This window comes from Leucoraja erinacea, chromosome 24 (assembly GCF_028641065.1).
Source record: "Leucoraja erinacea ecotype New England chromosome 24, Leri_hhj_1, whole genome shotgun sequence".
Taxonomy (NCBI): Eukaryota; Metazoa; Chordata; class Chondrichthyes; order Rajiformes; family Rajidae; genus Leucoraja; species Leucoraja erinaceus.
The window spans coordinates 28,844,115-28,853,810 of NC_073400.1; positions in this window are offsets into that span (position 1 = coordinate 28,844,115).

A 9,696-nucleotide genomic window follows, 5' to 3' on the forward strand; every position below is an offset into this window, starting at 1 on the left:
CAGCCACAGCGGGAGATGCAACCACAGGCGAGACTTTCTCCTCTCCACACAGGGTGCAGGTGGCCGGATGCGAACTGGTGTCTAAGGACTGGAGATCGTCAGAGAATGTCCTCCTAACTTCTCCCCCGAACGGCTCAGCTCTGATTTAATGTTGAGGCCTCGTGCCATTTCCTTTCACAATCTCTTTTCAAATGAAAACTCTTCCAATAAAATCTCATTCCAAAGGAGAAAAAACAAAAATAAACTAAATATAAACAAATTTCTAAAGATGTCCAAAGTCTAAAGACCACTGTGTTCCCTGGCATGAGTCGCTCCCTGGCCACTCCCTCTTCAAGTGTATTCTTCTAGTATTCAAGGGAGAGTTGGATTTAGCTCTTAAGGCTAACGGAATCAAGGGATATGGGGAGAAAGCAAGAACGGGGAACTGATTCTGGATGATCAGCCATGATCATATTGAATGGCAGTGCTGGCACGAAGGGCCGAATGGCCTACTCCTGCACCTATTTTCTATGTTTCTGCTCCCCTCCCCTTTTCCAATGTTCGCGGTGTTTGAGCCGGCCCGTTCGCGGGGTTCGGTGAGCTGCGGGACTGGTTGTACCATCGCCCGGTGGGGAATCGCCTCAGCGCAGAGGGAGAAGAGGAGGGAAGAGACTGCAGCCCTAAGATTTTTGCCTCCACCACAGTGAGGAGGTGTTTGGAGAACTCACTGTGGTGGATGTTAATTTGTGTTTATTGTTGTTTATTATTGTATTATTGTATGTATGACTGCAGGCACGAAATTTCGTTCAAACCATAAGGTCTGAATGACAATAAAGGAATTCAATTCAATTCAAATGGTACAGAAGTGTGAAAACGTACACCTCCAGATTTAGAGACTGTTTCTTCCCAGCTGTTATCGGGCAACTGAACCATCCTACCAACAACCAGGGAGCAGTGCTGAACTACTATCTACCTCTTTGGTGACCCTTGGACTTTCCTTGATCAGACTTTGCCTCTCATTAAACGTTATTCCCTTATCAGGAATCTATCTACGCACTGTAAACGCCTCGATTGTAATCATGTGTTGTCTTTCCGCTAACCGGTTAGCACGCAAAAAAAATCTCTTCACTGTTTGTCGGTACACGTGACAATAGACTAAACTAAACCGAACTTCATTGAAAGTGAGCGCCCTTCTGCAAACACTTCCACAGTTGCGGTTGGAGGGATTTAAAGATGTTGATCTTATCCACATTGCATTCAACTCCGGAGAGTATCCATTTGCGTTCCTGCCAATTCTGTCAAACAAAATCATCTCATGGGTTATCAAAGATATTTTAATAGACCAGAAGCTAAATTTGCAAATTATATCACGATGGAATCTCAGTAGCGTACCAGCATGTTTAACATATTAACTTAATCCAGGACTAATCCTGTTTTATGTGCTTGCTGGAGCTGGAGGCACTGGAGGTAGCAAGAGTTTCTGCAGCGGTAGACATAGAATGCTGGTGTAACTCAGCGGGCCAGGCAGCATCTCTGGAGACGTTACGGGTCGGGACCCTTCTTCAGACTGATTGTTGGGTAGGTGGGGGGGGGGGGGGGGGGGGGGGGGGGGGGGGGGGGGAACACGAAGCAAGAAAAGACCGGGACAACTCAAGGCCGGCAACCTCAGTATGTATGACTGCTGCAATTTCGTTCAGACTTTGGTCTGAATGACAATAAAGGCTATCTATCTATCATCTATCTATCTATCTATCTATCTATCTATCTATCTATCTATCTATCTATCTATCTATCTATCTATCTATCTATCTATCTATCTATCTATCTATCTATCTATCTATCTATCTATCTATCTATCTATCTCCTCAGTGAACCCCCCGACCTCAGGCAGGGGGGATTCCCCGATAGGCCAATTGTTGGCTCGGGACAGTGTGGAGGGATGCATGGTTGAGATTAAGGTTTTATACAAGGCTGAGCCCCTTCTTGTTCCTTTCAACAACATGTCACAGGTTAGATTACACCTCAGTTCCTGAGTTAGTCATCAATGGCATGATACGGAATGATGCAGCACAGAAACAGGCCCTTCGGCCCGTCATGTTCATGACCATTTTCTCCATTCTCTTTCTCTCTGCCTCTATCGCTGTCTCTCTCTCTGTCCTGTCTCTCACTCTGTCTCTATCACTCTGTCTCTCTTTCTCTCTCTCTCTGCCTCTCGATCTCTCTGTGCCTTTGTCTCTGTCTCTGTCTCTCTCTCTCTCTCTGTATCTGTCTCTATGTCTATCTCGCTTTGTCTCTCTCTGTGTCTCTCTGTCTGTCTGTCTGTCTCTCTCTCTCTCTCTCTCTCTCTCTCTCTCTCTCTCTCTCTCTCTCTCTCTCCCTACACAGTACACTCTTACTCTTTTTCTTTTTTTCTCTTTTCTTGTGCATTCTCTCTTTCTTGTTCGCTCTCCCTTTTTATCTTTCTCTCTCTCTTTCTCCCTCCACCTCTTTCCCTTTCTCTCTCTCTCCCCCTCTCTCTATCTCCCTCTCTCTTCACTTCCTCCCTCCCTTTCTATTCCTCCCTCCCTCCATCACACTCTCTTTCTCTCTCTCCCTCTCTCTCCCTGCCCATGCCTCCTGCCTCCAGCCCCGTGCCCTTGTCAGCCTGGTGAGCTTAGCGTGGGAGAGAGTGGTGTCGGCATCTCCCTGGGGCATGAGGGTGGGTGAGATGAGAGGGCAGAACATTGTGATCCGAGGGCCACCTGCAGTGCCAGAGGGGTGGAATCTCGCTGAGATAAGACATCAAAGACTCGCTGAACCACACGATATTTTTTTCCCAGGCTGTTGGTGCAAACAGCGAGGGATCTTGTGTGTAATCTCTGAGCAATGGCACCTCCCTCGACCGCATTCCCACCACAAGCATACACTGCTGCTTGTGAAATGGACACAAAGTGCTGGAGTAACTCAGCGGTTCAGGCAGCATCTCTGGAGAAATAGAATGGGTGACATTTCGGGCCAAAACCCTTCTTCTTTTTTCTTCTTCTTCTTCTTGTGTATGGCGTGCACAGCCTAAAGTTGTAGGACAACTTGTTCTATTCGATCTTATTTGATTGCGCACGCCAGGTTGATTGCATTCGTCGAAACAGGGCGGACCACGTGAAGGTTGCAGTCTCCCACCCCTTCTTCAGATTTACGACCCGAAACGTCACCTATTCATGTTCTCCAGAGACGCTGCCTGACCCGCTGAGTTACTCCAGCACTTTGTGTCTATCCTCGGTGTAAACCAGCATGGGTAGCTCCTTACCACACATGTGGTAACCTCAACAATGTCTTTGGTTGGAAGACGACATATTTTACTACTGTGTCAATCGTCAAATGGGCACAAAGAACTGGGGTAACTCCGGGGGTCAGGCAGCACCTCTGGAGAATAAAGGATGGGTGACGTTTCGACCCTTCATCAGACTCCCGACTAGAAACCTCACCCATCCTATTTTCCCCAGAGATGCTGCCTGTCCCGCTGAGTTACTCCAGCACTTTGTGTCTATCTTCGGTGGGTACCAGCATCTGCAGTTCCTGCCTCCACACTGCTGCTTTTAGACCGTGAAGCCCAAAGACAATGTTAACATTGCAACGCTTTAGTTTAGACTTCGCCTAGTTTGCAGATACGGTGCGGAAACAGGTCGAGTCCGCACCGACCGGCGATGCCCGCATGCTAACGCTATCCTGCACACACTAGGGACAATTGTGACTTGACAATTTATACCAATGTGGTGGGCTGAGCCACTTTGGTCTCGAACTTTCGATTGTTGAGCTCCAACACTTGCGTGATCTGGCCCGACCTTCGCTTCACAGTCAACGTGTTAACGCACACGCACCTTGCCCTTTAGCACTAATTGTTGAGCTGTATCCTTTAAATATTAAACCGAGTGTTTAGATATTAAGTTGAGTGTTTATACAACACGGGAACCTCTTCACCCAGACAATTAACCTTTGAAGCGTGGGAGGAAGTCGAAAATCTCGGAGGAAACCCACGCAGGTCACGGGGGGAGAAAGTACAAACTCCGTACAGACAGCGCCCGTGGTCAGGATTGAACCCGGGCCTCTGGCGCTGAGAGGCAGCAACTCTACCGCTGCTCCCACCGTGCTTGTAAATCATTTGTGATGGTTTGGGACATTCTGGAGTCTATTCAAGTGCCCATTGTCTCCCTGTTTTTGTTTTCTGGATACCGTGTCAAATAGCTTCTGGCGCTTTTTAGTTCATCTAAAGCCGAGCTCGGAGCGTGAATAAAACAGCCGGTCACACGTGATAAATGCTCCTTTCTTCGCTCCCTGGGTAAAAGTTAGTTTGTTTTTCCTCGCCGACAGAACACTCATGAGTCAGTACTAACCCCGGGCATCGAACCACCAGACAGTTATTCAACAGAACCTATACCCTTCCTCATTTGTATGTAGGCTTTCCTGCTACTGATTCCTGCTATGATCCATGCTGGCCACAAGTACAACTAATAATAATAATAATAATAATAATAATATATTTTATATGGCATTGCACATAAGTGCAACGAGATTTGGGTTTACAGCTTCCATCCGATGACATAACTTAAATAACTAATAACATTTAGATTTAGATACCCCGAGAACATGGATTGTAAAAAGCCAATTACAACTGTAAAACAGTTCAAACAGACTAAAGTGCAGATGTGTCTGTGTGACGTGACCATCCGAGGGAGACAGTCCATGGGGGGTGGGGGATGGGGGGCACTCAGCAGGGCCGGTTCAGAGCCGCTATAGCTCTGGGAATGAAGCTGTTCCTGAGTCTGGAGGTTCGGGCGTAGAAGGCCTTGTAACGCCTGCCAATGTGAATGTACGAACTGAATGTACAAAAGAGATGGTGCCAGGCTTGGCACGGTGGCGCAGCGGTAGAGTTGCTGCCTCGCAACGCCAGAGGCCCAGGTTCGATCCCGACCTCGGGTGCTGTCTGTACGGAGTTTGCACGTTCTCCCCGTGACCAGTTTCTCCCCACACTCCAAAGCCGTGCAAGTTTGTAGGTTAATCGGCTTCGGTCAAGATTGTAAATTGTCCCCCATGCGTAGGATAGTGCTAGTGTGCGGGGTGATCGCTGGTCGGCGTGGGCTCGGTGGGCCCTAGGGCCTGTTTCTGCGCTGTATCTCTAAACTCTGAAGAGTATTTCTGAACTAAACTGAAATAAACAACGTTGAAAGAACCCATTCAGATCCATCGTGTGGGAAGGAACTGCAGGTGCTGGTTTATATCCGAAGATAGACACAAAATGCTGGAGTAACCCAGCGGGTCAGACAGCATAAGTGATAAGAGCAAAATTAGGCCATTCGGCCCATCAAGTCTACTCCGCCATTCAATCATGGCTGATCTATCTCTCCCTCCTAACCCCATTCTCCTGCCTTCTCCCCATAACCCCTGACACCCGCACTGATCAAGAATCTACAGCATCTATCTCTGCCTTAAAAGTGCCCCCTTGACTTGGCTTTTAGAATGAATTCCACAGATTCACCACCAGTAATGTTATTGTCACGACTATGTTTTAAGATCCACAGGCATTGAAGAGAAGCATGAAAGCCAAATCTTATTCTGTGCTTAAAGAAACAAGTGCATGTTCCAACGATGATTAGTGCGGACCAGCAGTGGACCAGGAGCAAAGTTAACCAATTGGCCAGTAGTTTTAGTTTTACTCTTTAGTTTTTAGTTTTATCATCGCTGGAGTGAAGGAATGGGTTGAGGCCCGGTTCTGAAGAAGGGTCTCGACCCATTCCTTCTCTCCAGAGACACTGCCTGTCCCGCTGAGTTACTCCAGTAGTTTGTGACTATCTCGAGAGCTCACTGATATCCTTTTGTCTCAGTTTGATCGATTGATGCATTAATGCTGCTCATGTTCCTGCCAGCACCCACCCTTGAGTCAGTCTTCAACTCGAAGGTGGACAAAAGTGCTGGAGAAACTCAGCGGGTGCAGCAGCATCTATGGAGTGAAGGAAATAGGCAACGTTTCGTCCCAAAACGTTGCCTATTTCCTTCGCTCCATAGATGCTGCCGCACCCGCTGAGTTTCTCCAGCACTTTTGTCTACCTTCGATTTTCCAGCACCTGCAGTTCCTTCTTAAACACGCAGTCTTCACCTCACCTGACCAGCTACTGGTCATGGCTGTATGGGACTGTCAACGTTTATGTTACATGCATGAAATGTCTCACAAGCATTTGGAGACGGCTTGCGGTCGATATGACTGACCACATCCAAAAGCAATGCTGCACATTATTCAGCATTTTCGACAGGAAGTGGCATGTTGCTAAGTTCCTTCTCTTCAGTTTTAAGTGCCATCCATTTTAAAAAAAGGCCAATGGAACGATGTCACCTGAGGGGGAATAGAAATGGTGAACGCACGGAGTCAATAGACAATAGACAATAGGTGCAGGAATAGGCCATTTGGCCCTTCGAGCCAGCACCGCCATTTAAAGTGATCATGGCTGATCATCCCCAATCAGTACCCCATTCCTGCCTTCTCCCCTGACTCCGCTATCTTTAAGAGCCCTATCTAGCTCCCTCTTGAAAATATCCAGAGAACAGGCCTCCACTGCCCTCTGAGGCAGAGAATTCCACAGACTCACAACTCTCTGTGAGAAAAAGTGTTTCCTCATCTCCGTTCTAAATGGCTTGCCCCTTATTCTGAAACTGTGGCCCCTGGTTCTGGACCCCCCCAACATCAGGAATATGTTTCCTGCCTCTAGCGTGTCCAAACCCTTAATAATCTTACGTTTCAATAAGATACCTTCTCATCCTTCTAAACTCCAGAGTATACAAGCTCAGCCGCTCCATTCTCTCAGCATATGACAGTCCCGTCATCCCGGGAATTAACCTTGTAAACCTACGCTGCATTCCCTCAATAGCAAGAATGTCCTTCCTCAAATTAGGGGATCAAAACTGCATACAATAACTTTAACCAGTCTTTTAACCAGAGTAGGGCAATCCAGAACCAGAGCATAGAGGTTTAAGTGGCAGATTGGATTAAAATAGTCCTTGTCATACGTTTCCAAAAGGGAAACGTATGGTGCGTGGTGCTATTATCAGGTACGTGTCACGACGCACGCGTCGTGCATCGTGACGCGTAAATGATGTCACGCAAATGACGCCCAAGTGGGACAGGCCCTTAACGGGTTGGTGGTTCGATGCCTGAGGTCTTTACTGACTCGTGAGTGCTCTGCTGGCAAGGAAAGACAAACCTTGGTCTGTACAAAATGCACACACTGAAATAACTCTTCCTGCGGCACTATGAAAGCCTTCTGATGTGTACGGCTACATAAATACATCTTTTTCCATTCATACCGTGATGGATTTTGCCGATTCTAAAGGGCTAAGTTTAATCAATAGGGGATGGAGGTTAGTGGTGTGGATAATCGGTATTAATAGCATGGAGGTTTGTAAAAAGATCAATGAGAAGGAGAACAGAAAGATATATTGAGATAGGGAGATCTTCTTCTTCTTGCGTATGGCGTGCACAGCCTAAAGTTGTAGGACAACTTGTTCTTTTTGATCTTATTTGATTGTCCACGCCAGGCTGGTTGCATTCGTTGAAACAGGGCAGACCACGTGAAGGTTGCAAACTCCCACCTCAGATAGGGAGATGAAGTAGCCGAGGTGATTTCAGTGGAACATGGAACTGCAGATATTGGTTTAGAAAAACAAATACAGAATGCTGGAGTAACTCAGCGGGTCAGGCAGCATCGCTGGAGAACATGGATTGGTGATGTTTCGGGTTGAGGTCTGAAGAAATATCCCGACTCGATGCGTCTCAAGGGCCTGTCCCACTTCGGCGATTTTTTTAGGCGACTGCTGGTGACTAGGCTGTGGCCACATGGTCTCCGGGGTGTCGCCTGTACGGTCGTGAGTCGTCTCCTCAGTCGCCCGAAGAGTCGTAGCGTATTTCTGGTCACCGCTGGATTTTGAAATGTTCAAAAACATTTCGGCGACGGTGGGCTTGTCATAGCTTGTCTTCTCCTGACGTAGGTACTGTCGTAGGTTGTCGCCAGGATGACGTAGGTTGTCGCCAGGTGACGTAGGTTGGCACCGGTGCCGACTTCGATGAACTCCATTGTCGTAGTCGCCGGCAATCGCCTAAAACATCGCCTAAGTTGGGACTTTTTTTTTTAAAGCTGAACTTTTTTTTCCCGTCGAATACCTCACCGTGAAAAGGGTCACGAGGCTTCTAACTTGTGAATCGCACTTCAATGTTAAAAGGGCGGCTAAATTTAAACCACAGGCTTTGAACCCAGCTCCAACAGTATACTGCAAGCCTTGTTTTTGGGCAAAGGGGAGGTAGTGCCCTCATTATGACGTGTGCTGCTGAGTTATGCCTCCACATCACAATGTGGCTGTCCATGAGTCAGATCCCATGCACGTCTCCTCCCTCCAATCTCCCCACCGCTTAATTGCTTTGTAATTTTACCTTTTGCAATTACGATACGATTAAAACTTTATTCATCCCCGGAGGGAAATTGTTCTGCCGACAGTCATACCGCACAAGGTACACGCAAACTTGACATTAAAATTGAAAACAAAAAAGAAAAAGACAAGTGACTGTTGGCTGGCTGAACCCCCCCCCCCCCCCCCCCCCCCCCCCCCCCGGGGCTCCCCTTTGTTTCTCTCACCGTCCCTCACGATGTCCCCCCCCCCCCCTCGCCAGGTCCCCATTGTCTTCCCCTCCCCCCCTTACGCTCATCGACCGAGAGGCCTAACCACCACCTAGGCTCCCGTTGCCACCGAGACCCACGCTGCACTGCCGAGGCTCCCATGGCCGCTGAGGCTCCCACTGCCGTCCAGGCTCCCGCTGCTGCCAAGGCTCGCGCTGCCGCATCCCCCACCGAGACCCACGCTGCACCGCCAAGGCTCCCGTGGCCGCTGAGGCTCCTGCTTCTGCCGAGGCTCCTACTGCTGCGCCCCCCCGCTGCCACTGCCGAGGCTCCCATCCCCGCCACCGCTGAGGCTCCTTCAGCCCAGACATGCCTCTCTGCCCCTCTTCACCTCAGTCCCCTGAGAGGCCTGCGGGGACGAGCCGGGCCTACCGGGGCACGTTCCGGTCTTCGGTCGTCGGCGGCGGCGCGGTTGACCACGGGACACTCCCGTCGCCGCCGCGTACAATTCAAGTCGAATCTATTGTCATTCGCACCAGTACGGGGAGGTACAGGTACAAGAAGACAGTCACGTGTTTAATCGTCAGGTGTACTGAGAATGGAACACATTGGCGCAGCGGCAGAGTCGCTGCCTTGCTGAATTAACCTGTGCAATTCACCAGGGTGGTGAATCGGTGGAATTCTTTGCCACAGAAGACTGTGGAGGCAAAGTCGACAGATATTTTCACGGCAGAGATTAAATAGATTCTTGATTCGTACGGGTGTCAGAGGTTTTTGGGGAAAATGGGGTTAGGAGGGAGAGATAGATTAGCCGTGATTGAATGGCTGGGTAGACTTGATGGGCAGAATGGCCTGATTCTGCTCCTATGTCTTATGATCGGCTAAGTTACTCCAATTTTTGAGGTCTATCTTTGCAGGCTGAGGGGCTGCAGCCTAACCTGTCCCCCCCCCCCCCCCCCACCCCCCCTCAGGCAAAAACAAAGCCACACGTGACAATAATTACCCCAACACAAAGTTGTTGTCAAGCTGCAAATGAAAGTTGGGGGCTGCGACCTCCCTGCAGTAGGGGGCGGCAGATCGGGAG